This window comes from Hypanus sabinus, chromosome 11 (assembly GCF_030144855.1).
Source record: "Hypanus sabinus isolate sHypSab1 chromosome 11, sHypSab1.hap1, whole genome shotgun sequence".
Lineage (NCBI taxonomy): Eukaryota > Metazoa > Chordata > Chondrichthyes > Myliobatiformes > Dasyatidae > Hypanus > Hypanus sabinus.
The window spans coordinates 13935447-13945912 of record NC_082716.1 but is presented as its reverse complement, the minus strand read 5'-3'; positions in this window follow the sequence as shown (position 1 = coordinate 13945912).

Here is a 10466-nt window from a genome sequence, read left to right as displayed (position 1 = left end):
TTGTCCTATCCAGGAGTCTCTCATCCTGTCCTGTAGCCTCGTTTTGTCCGAGCCTGGGTCAAGTAGGTCCGAGCCTGGTTCAAGTAGGTCCGAGCCTGGGTCAAGGTTCTGGGTCCTTGTCCAGTCTCTGGCTGGGAGTCCAAGCCCAGGCATCTAGTTCCCAGTTCCATGTCTTGGTTCCGCTGTCCTTGTCAAGTCTTAGCTCAGGCCCGGAATCCTTGTCTCGTCCTTTCTTCCCCATTTTCCTTGCTTCCTTCTCACGCCTAGTCTTGTTCCTGGTACTTCATTGTCTGTGTCTTGCATTTGGGTCCACTCCAAGCACCCACCGTATGACAATCAATATCCCGCTGTAACCTCTGACAGCCCACCACACTATCCACAACACCCCCAACCTTTGTGTCATCAGAAATCTTCCTAACACATCCCTTCACTTCCTCATCCAGGTCATTTATAAAAATCATGAAGAATAAAGGTCACAGAATAGATCCCTGAGGCACATCATTGGTGACTGACCTCCATGCAGAATATCATCAGTCAACAACCACTGTTTGGCTTCTGTGGGCAAGCCAGTTCTGGATCCACAAATCAATGACCCTTTGGATCCCATCCCTCTTTACTTTCACAATCAGCCTTCCATGGGGTGCCTTATCAAGTGCCTTGCTGAAATCCATATACACTACACCTACTGCTCTTCCTTCATCAATGTGTTTAGTCACATCCTCAAAAAATTCAATCAGGCTCGTAAGGCATGACCTGCCTTTGACAGAGCCATGCTGACTACTCCTAATCATATTACACCTCTCCAAGTGTTCATAAATCCTGCCTCTCAGGATCTTCTCCATCACCTTACCAACCACTGAGGTAAGATTCACTGGTCTATAGTGTCCTAGGCTATCTCTACTCTCTTTCTTGAATAAAGGAAAAACATCCACAACCCTCCAATCCTCCAGAGCCTCTCCTGTCCCCATTGAGGATGCAAAGATCATCGCCAGAGTCTCAGCAATCTCCACCCTTGCCTCCCACGGTAGCCTGGGGTACATCTCATCCAGTCCCAGTGACTTATCCACCTTGATGCTTTCCAAAAGCCCCAGCACATCCTCTTTCTTAATAGCTACATGCTCAAACTTTTCAGTCTGATGGAAGTCATCACCACAATCACCAAGGTCCTTTTCCATAGTGAATACTGAAGTAAAGAATTCATTAAGTACCTCTGCTATTTCCTCCGGTTCCATACACACTTTCCCACTGTCACACTTGATAGATCCTATTCTTTCACGTCTTATCCTCATTCTCTTCACATACTTGTAGAATGCCTTGGGGTTTTCCTTAATCCTGCTCACCAAGGTCTACTCATGTCCCCTTCTGGCTCTCCTAATTTCCTTCTGAAGCTCCTTCCTGTTAGCCTTATAATCTTCTAGATCTCTAACATTACCTAGATCTCTGAACCTTTTGTAACCTTTTCTTTTCTTCTTGACTTGATTTATTACAGCCTTTGTACACCACAGTTCCTGTACCCTACCATAACTTCCCTGTCTCACTGGAAAGTACTTGTACAGAACTCCATAAAAATATCCCCTGAATATTTGCCACACTTCATCCGTACTTTTCCCTGAGAACTACTGTTTGCAATTTAAGCATCCAATTTCCTGCCTGATAGCCTCATAATTCCTCTTCCTCCAATTAAATGCTTTTCTAACTTCTGTTCCTATCTCTCTCCAATGCTATTGTAAAGGAGACAGAATTCTGATCACTATCTCTAAAATGCTCTCCCACTGAGAGATCTGACACCTAACCAGGTTCATTTCCCAATACCAAATCAAGTACAGCCTCTCCTCTTGTAGGATTATCCACATAATGTGTCAAGAAACCTTCCTGAACACACCTAACAAACTCCACCCCATCTAAACTATTTGCTCCAGGGAGAGGCCAATGGATATTTGGTAAATTTAAATCTCCTATCACGCCAACTCTGTTATTATTACACATTTCCGGGATCTGTTTCCCTATCTGCTCCTCGATATCCCTGTTACTACTGGGTAGCCTATGAAAAACACCTAGTAAAGTTATTGACCCCTTCCTGTTCCTCAGCTCCACCCACAGAGACTCCATAGACAATCCCTCCATGGTGTCCACCTATTCTGCAGCCGTGACACTATCTCTGATCAATAGTGCCAAGCCTCCACCTCTTTTGCCTCCCTCCCTGTCTTTTCTGAAACATCTAAAACCTGGCACTTGAAGTAACCATTCCTGTCACTGAGCCATCCAAGTCTCTGTAATGGCCACAACATCATAGCTCTAAGTACTGATCCATGCTCTAAGCTTATCCGCTTTGTTCACAACAGTCCTTGCGTTAAAATAGACACATCACAAACCTCCGGTCAGAGTGCGTCCCTTCTCTAACACCTGTCTATCCTCCCTCTCGCAGTCTACAAGCTTTCTCTATTTGTGAGCCAACCTCCTCTTCCCCAGTCTCTTCAGTTCAGTTCCAACCCCCCAACAATTCTAGTTTAAACTCTCCCCAGTAGTCTTAGCAAACCTCTCCGCCAGGATATTGGTCCCCTGGGATTCAAGTGCAACTCGTCCTTTTTGTACAGGTCACACGCGCCCCAAAAGAGGTCCCAATGATCCAGCAATATGAATCCCTGCCCCCTGCTCAGCCACACATTTATCCTCCACCTCATCCTATTCCTGTTCTCACTGTGGCATGGCACAGGCAGTAATCCTGAGATTATATCCTTTGTGGTCCTGCTTCTCAACTTCCTTCCTAACTCCCCGTAGTCTTTTTTCAGGACCTCTTCCCATTCCCTACTTATGCCATTTGTACTAATATTTACCATGACCTCTGGCTGTTCTCCCTCCCACTATAGGATACCTTGGACGCGATCCAAAGCATCCCGGACCCTGGCACCTGGGAGGCAAACTACTATCTGAGTTTCTTCCCTGCGTCCAAAGAATCGCCTGTCTGACCCGGTAACTGTAGAGTCCCCTATCACTACTGCCTTCCTCTTACTTTCCCTACCCTTCTGAGCCACAGGACCAGACTCTGTGCCAGAGGCACGGCCATTGTTGCTTCCCCTAGGAAGGCTGTCCCCCCCCAACAGTAGTCAAACAGGAGTACTCTCCAGTACCAGACTCTTCCCCTTCCCGCTCCTGACTGTGACCCACTTGTCTGTCTCCCATGGCCCTGGTGTGACCACCTGCCTATAACTCCTTCCTATCACCTCCTCGCTCTCCTTGATTAGGCAAAGGTCATCGAGCTGCATCTCCAGTTCCCTAACTCAGTCCCTCAGGAGCTGCAGCTTGACATACCGGGTGCAGATATGGCCGTCCGTCAGGCTGGGAGAACCCAGGACCCCCCTACATTTGACACCGAGCACAGAAAACTGGCCTGGATTTGAAAGAGAAAGTATTCAAGAAGCTTGATACTTTCATGTATGATGGTCTAATCTGGTCCCACAACACCTCCACATTAGTCAACAAGGCTCACTTTCTGAGGAGATTGTAATGTGTACAACTCCCGCCCTCATTCCAACAACTTTCTACCGGAGCACCATGGAGAGTGTCCTGTCTGGCTGCATCACCGTGTGGTACAGAAGCTGCAGGGCATCAGACCGCAGGACCCTACAGAGGGATGTAAAAACTACCGAGAGGATCACCGGGGTCTCCTGCCTCCCTATTTGTGACATTTACCTACCACCCATCCTACAATCTCGATATCATCAGGAGGAGGCACAGGATCAGCAGGACTGGGACAGCTGGACTGGGTAATAGAGGACCGGAGGAACATCGTTTCATTTGCTTGTATGCATGTACAATCAGATGACAATGAATTTGAATTTGAATGAGAGAACTAAACAACCTTCTCTGTACCTGGATAGGTAAATCCTGTGATGCATCATGAAGGAATCCAAAAAGCAGAGGTGGAGGAGTATGCCTCATGATCAACTCCTCTTGGTGCACAAATATATCAGTGCTGTCCCAATTCTGCTCACCAGGCCTGGAATATCTCGCAGCTAAGTGCCGTCCATTTCACCTACTGTTGGAGCTTTCCAGGATCATTTTGGTAATGGTATACATTCCACCTCAGACCAATGTCAATCAGCTTTAGATGATCTGAGCAATGGGCTCAACACGTACGAAACAGCGCACCCTAACATTTTCAACATCGTTTTGGGGGATTTTAACCAGACCAATCTGTTAAAAAGTCACTAAGCAATCACCATCAACAGTTCACTTGCAATACCAGAGGAAACAACACACTGGACCATTGTTACACCACCATCAAGAATGTCCACCGTGCTATTCCACACCCTCACTTCGGGAAGTCTGATCATCTGGCTGTACTTCTACTCCCTGAGTATAGGCAAAGACTGAAAACTGCAGCACCAGTAGTGAGGACCTAGAAGGTATGGACAAGGGAAGCAAAGGAGTGTCTACAGGACTGCTTTGAATCGGTGGACTGAACTATATTCAGGGATTCATCTTCAAATTGGGATGAGTAAGCTGCAATTGTTACTGACTTCATTAAAACCTGTGTGGATGAGTGTGTGCCTACAAAGACTTGCTGTACATTCCCAAACCAAAAGCCATCAATGAACCAGGAGGTACATCGTCTACTGAAGGTGAGATCTGTGGCATTCAAGTCTGGCAACCCAGGTATGACTTGCACAGGGCAATTTCAAGGATGCAGAGACAATTTTGAATGAGGTTGGAGGCAACATCTGGAAGACATGTCCTCTTTTCATTGTTACCATCAAGTATGTGCTACAGGAGCTGAAGACGCACAGTCAACATTTCAGGAACTCCTTCTTCCCCGCTGCCATCAGATTTCTGAATGGATATTGAACCAATGAACATTACCTCAGTATTTTTTGCTTTCTTTTTGCACTATATATTTAATTACGTTTCCTTTGTTATATATACTTCTTACCTAAATTTACAAATTTTATTACTATGAAATGCACCATACCTCTGCCTTAAAACAACAAATTTAACGATGTATGCCAGTGACAACAAACCTGATTGTGATTCCAATTCTGATTCACGCATTTAAGCTGAAAAGGGAAAAGTTTTTTCATTCAGGGAGTAGTGAGTGCCTGGAATCCACTGCCTGGGATCCAGTGTTGGTGGAGGCAAATCTGCCCAGTATAATACAGTTATTAAGAGGATAGTGAGGGATAAAATTGGTCCCTTAGACAATCAGGGTGGTCAGCTATGTGTGGAGCCGAGTGAGATGGGAGAGATTTTGAATGATTTCTTCTCTTCGGTATTCACTAAGGAGAAGGATATTAAATTGTGTAAGGTGTGGGAAACAAGTAGGGAAGTTATGGAACCTATGACAATTAAAGAGGTGGAAGTACTGGCGCTTTTAAGACATTTAAAAGTGGATAAATCTCCAGGTCCTGACAGGATATTCCCCAGGACCTTGAGGGAAGTTTGTGTAGAGATAGCAGGAGCTCTGACGGAGATCTTTCAGATGTCATTAGAAACGGGGATTGTGCCGGAGGATTGGCGTATTGCTCATGTGGTTCCATTGTTTAAAAGGGGTTCTAGAAGTAAGCCTAGCAATTATAGACCTGTCAGTTTGACATCAGTGGTGGGTAAATTAATGGAAAGTATTCTTAGAGATAGTATATATAATTATCTGGATAGACAGGATCTGATTAGGAGTAGCCAGCATGGATTTGTGCGTGGAAGGTCATGTTTGACAAACCTTATTGAATTTTTTGAAGAATTTTTTGGCAGAGCTAAGTTCCTCCCTCTGTCCACCTCTATAGTCATTGTTCTTTCATATCAGTGTCAAGCCATTTTGTCTACTTTCTGACTGATGGACAAACTCAATTCACGGACACGTGTACAGAACAGAACTCATCTGTTACTAGGGATGGTCTGAACGAGGCTTGCTCCACATTCCCAGCGTGGTTGACTTTGGATGCCCACTGGTCAGCATTGATGAGTTGGGCTGAATGGCCTGTTTTGATGCTGTGTAAGTCCCCTGCCTGAGAAGTACCCCATTCATGAGTCCCTTGTAGCATCTATGTCTCTAAAACTGTTAGGATTATTCCAGGAGTTCACCTTCTACTGTTTGTGACAATAATGAAAGATTTTTAACAACACAGGACCAATTATTTATATTCTTGTTGGGGGGGGGGGAGTCAAAGGCCTTCTCACTCACTCATGGGATTTGAAAGTTAATATACTCAAGAATCTTGATACTTTCATGTATGATGGTCTAATCTGGACCCACAACACCTCCATATTAGTCAACAATGCTTACAGGGTCCACACTGTCTGAGGAGATTGTAACGAGCACAACTCCATCCTCATTCCAACAACTTTCTACAGGAGCACCATGGAGAGTGTCCTGTCTGGCTGCATCACCGTGTGGTACAGAAGCTGCAGGTCATCAGACCACAGGACCCTACAGAGGGTTGTAAAAACTACCGAGAGGATCACTGGGGTCTTGCTCTGTCTGCAAGGAGTTTGCACGTTCTCTCCAGGTGGGTTTTCTCCAGTTTCCTCCCGCGGATTTTTTTCTGAAGCTTTTGAAGCACTGTGGGGTTGGCCACAGTTTTGGACGCACCTTTTAATGCGTACAGTTGAGTTTAAAACAATGTTATTCTAAATGATCCTGCGATTAGGCTAGGGTTAAATAGGTAGTTGCTGGGTGTTTGGGCTGCAATGGCACGTTTAAATAAAATAACACACATCACATGAACAGAGCTTTCAGCCAGTTATATTGTAATTAAACCGGTAATTAAACATGAAAATAAACTAAACCCTTTTGCCCACATGAGGTCCATATGCTACCATTCAATGTATATTCATGTGCTTATGTAAGAGCCTCTAAAACAGCCCTGTCAAAGTTTGATCACCTCAACCAGATTTGCCTCCACCAACACCGGATCCCAGGCAGCGGACTGATTACCTCAGGCAGATCTGTTGTTTTGTGACAAAGGTATGTTCATAGTAACAAAACTGTAAATTTGAATAAGAAGTATATAAAACAAAGAAAATTAAATTAAATACATAGTGCAAAACGAGAGGAAAGTATACTGAGGTTGTGTTCATTGGTTCAATATCCATTCAGAAACCTGATGGCAGAGGGTGCGAAGGTGTTCCTGAAATATTGACTCTGCATCTTCGGCTCCTGTACACATCCTTGATGGTAGCAACGAAAAGAGGGCATGTCTTGGATTATGGGGGTCTTTAATAATGGATGCCACATTCTTAAGGCATCACATTTTGAAGATGACCTGGATGCTGGGGAGACTAGTACCCATGATAGAGCTGGCTGAGTTTACAGCTTATTTCAATCCTGTGCAGTCGCCCCTCCATGCCAGACAGTGATGCAACCAGTTAGAATGCTTTCCATGGGGTATCTGTAGCTCTCTAGTATTAGACATTTTAACTCTGGGAAAAAAAATGATATCAGCTGATAAACTGTCTCTCATAGTCCTATAAACTTCAATCAGATCTCCCCTCAGCCTCCACCACTCCAGAGAAAATAACTTAACTTTATCCAACCTTTCCTCATAGTATATTTGCTCTAATCCAGGCAATATCCCAGCAAACCTCTCTGCACTCTTTCCAAAGCCTCCACATCCTTCCTGTAATGGGGTGACCAGAACGAAATGCAATACTCCAGATGCAGCCGAACCAGATTTCTTTAAATCTTTATGCTAATCTTCGCCCTGCAATTCATAGGCACTGAACGGAATCAGAATCAGGTTCATTATCACCAGCATGTGTTGTGAAATATGTTAACTTAGCAGCAGCAGCTCCATGCAAACCATAAAATAGAAGAAATCAATCGATCACAGTATACATATGTTGAATAGATTAAAAATCATCCACAAATAGAAAAACTGTATATTAAAAAAATGAGGGAGTGTTCACGGGCTCAATGTCCATTTAGGAGTCAGATGGCAGAAGGGAAGAAGCTGTTCCTGAATCGCTGAGTGTGTGCCTTCAGGCTTCTGTATCTCCTACCTGATGGTAACAGCGAGAAAAGGGCATGCCCTGGGTGCTGGGGGTCCTTAATAATGGATGCTACCTTTCACAGACACTGCTCCTTGAAGATGTCCTGGGTACTTTGTAGGCCAGTGCCTAAGATGGAGCCAACTAAATTTACAACCCTCTGCAGCTTCTTTCAGTCCTGTGTAGTAGCCCCCACCCTCCCATACCAGACAGTGATGCAGCCTGTCAGAATGTACATCTGTAGATGTTTTTGAGTGCTTTTGTTGACATACCCAATCTCTTCAAACTCCTAATGAGGTATAGTTGCCGTTTTGCCTTCTTTAAAGCTGCATAAATATGTTGGGACCAGGTTAGATCCTCAGAGATCTTGACACCCAGGAACTTGTAACTGCTCACTCTCTCCCAGTTCTGATCCCTCTATGAGGATTGGTATGTGTTCCTTCGTCTTACCCTTCCTGAAGTCCACAACCAGCTCTTTTGTCTTTCTTCTGTTGAGTGCCAGGTTGTTGCTGTGACGCCACTCCACTAGTTGGTATATCTTGCTCCTGTACGCCCTCTTGTCCCCATCTGAGATGCTACCAACAATGGTTTTATCATTACCAAATTTTCAGATGGTATTTGAGCTATGCCTAGCTACACAGTCATGGGTATATAGAGTAAAGCAGTGGGCTAAGCACGCATACCTGAGAAGCACCAGTGTTGATCATCAGCAAGGAGGAGATACTATCACCAATACGCACAGATTGTAGTCTTCCGGTTAGGAAGTTGAGGATCCAATGCACAGAGAGGTACAGAGGCCCAGGTTCTGTAATTTATCAACCAAGATTGTGGGAATGAAGGTGTTAAAAATTCTGATCTATAGTCGATGAACAGCGTCCTGACATAGGTGTTTGTGTTGTCCAGGTGGTCTAAGGTCATGTGAAAAACCATTGAGATTGCACCTGCCATTGACCTATTATGGTGATAGGCAAATTGCAATGTGTCCAGGTCCTTACTGAGGCAGGAGTTCAGTCTACTCATGACCAACTTCTCAAAGCACTTCATCACTGTCGATGTGAGTGCTACCGGACAATAGTCATTATTGCCCAGTAGCACTCACATTATTCTTCTTTGGCACTGTATAATTTTTGCATTTTTGAAGCAAGTGGGAAATTCCACCCATAGCAGTGAGAGGTTGTAAACGTCCTTGAATACTCCCGCCAGGTGGTTGGCACAGGATTTCTGAGCCTTACTCCATTGGGACCTTCTGCCTTTCGAAGGTCCACTCTCTTTAAAGACAGCCTAACATCAGCCTCTGAGACAGAGGTCACAGGGTCACTGGGTGCAGCAGGGATCTTCACAGCTGTAGTTATATTCTCCCTTTCAAAGCAGGTGTAGAAAGCATTGAGTTCACCTGGTAGTGAAGCATTACTGCCATTCATGCTCTTGTGTTTTGCTTTGAAACATAGAAAACCTACAGCACAATACTGGCCCTTTGGCCCACAAAGCTGTGCCAAACATGTCCTTACTTTAGAAATTACTTAGGGTTACCCATAGCCCTCTATTTTTCTAAGCTCCATGTACCTAACCAGGAATCTCTTAAAAGACCCTATCGTATCTGCCTCCACCACCGTCGCCGGCAGCCCATTCCACACAATCACCACTCTCTGTGTAAAAAATCTTACCCCTGACTACTTACTGTCCTGTTTTGTAGGAAGTACTGTCTTGCAAACCCTGTCAGAGTTGACATCCATCAGATTTTGCCTCCAACCTCGTTTGAAATTGAAGTACAGAGTTCCTCCGGACCACTGTGCAACTACAAGACATATATCACATAAGACAAAATATTACCATCAAGAAGTTAATAAAATCATTCAAAATGCACGTGGTTCACAGCACAGGTAAACAGTAAATGGTGAATAGTAAACAGTTCAGTAAACAGTAAACAATTCACTGTCCTAGTGACGAGACTTCAGCAGTCCAGCTGTCCCAGAACTGCTGATCCTGTGCCTCCTCCTGATGATATCGAGATTGTAGGGTGGGTGGTAGGTAAATGTCACAAGTAGGGAGGCAGGAGACCCCGGTGATCCTCTCGGTAGTTTTTACATCCCTCTGTAGGGTCCTGCGGTCTGATGCCCTGCAGCTTCTGTACCACACGGTGATGCAGCCGGACAGGACACTCTCCATGGTGCACCGGTAGAAAGTTGTTGGAATGAGGGCGGGAGTTGTACACATTACAATCTCCTCAGAAAGTGAGCCTTGTTGACTAATGTGGAGGTGTTGTGGGTCCAGATTAGTCCATCGTACATGAAGGTATCAAGATTCTTGAATACATTAACTTTCAAATCCTGTGAGTGAGAAGCTCTTTGGCACCCCACCACCCCCCCGCACAAATATAAATAAATGGTGCTGTATTGTCACACACAGTAGAAGGTGAATTCCTGGACTAACACTAACAGTTTTAGAGACATTGATACTACAGGGTGAATGGGGTATTTCTTAGGCAG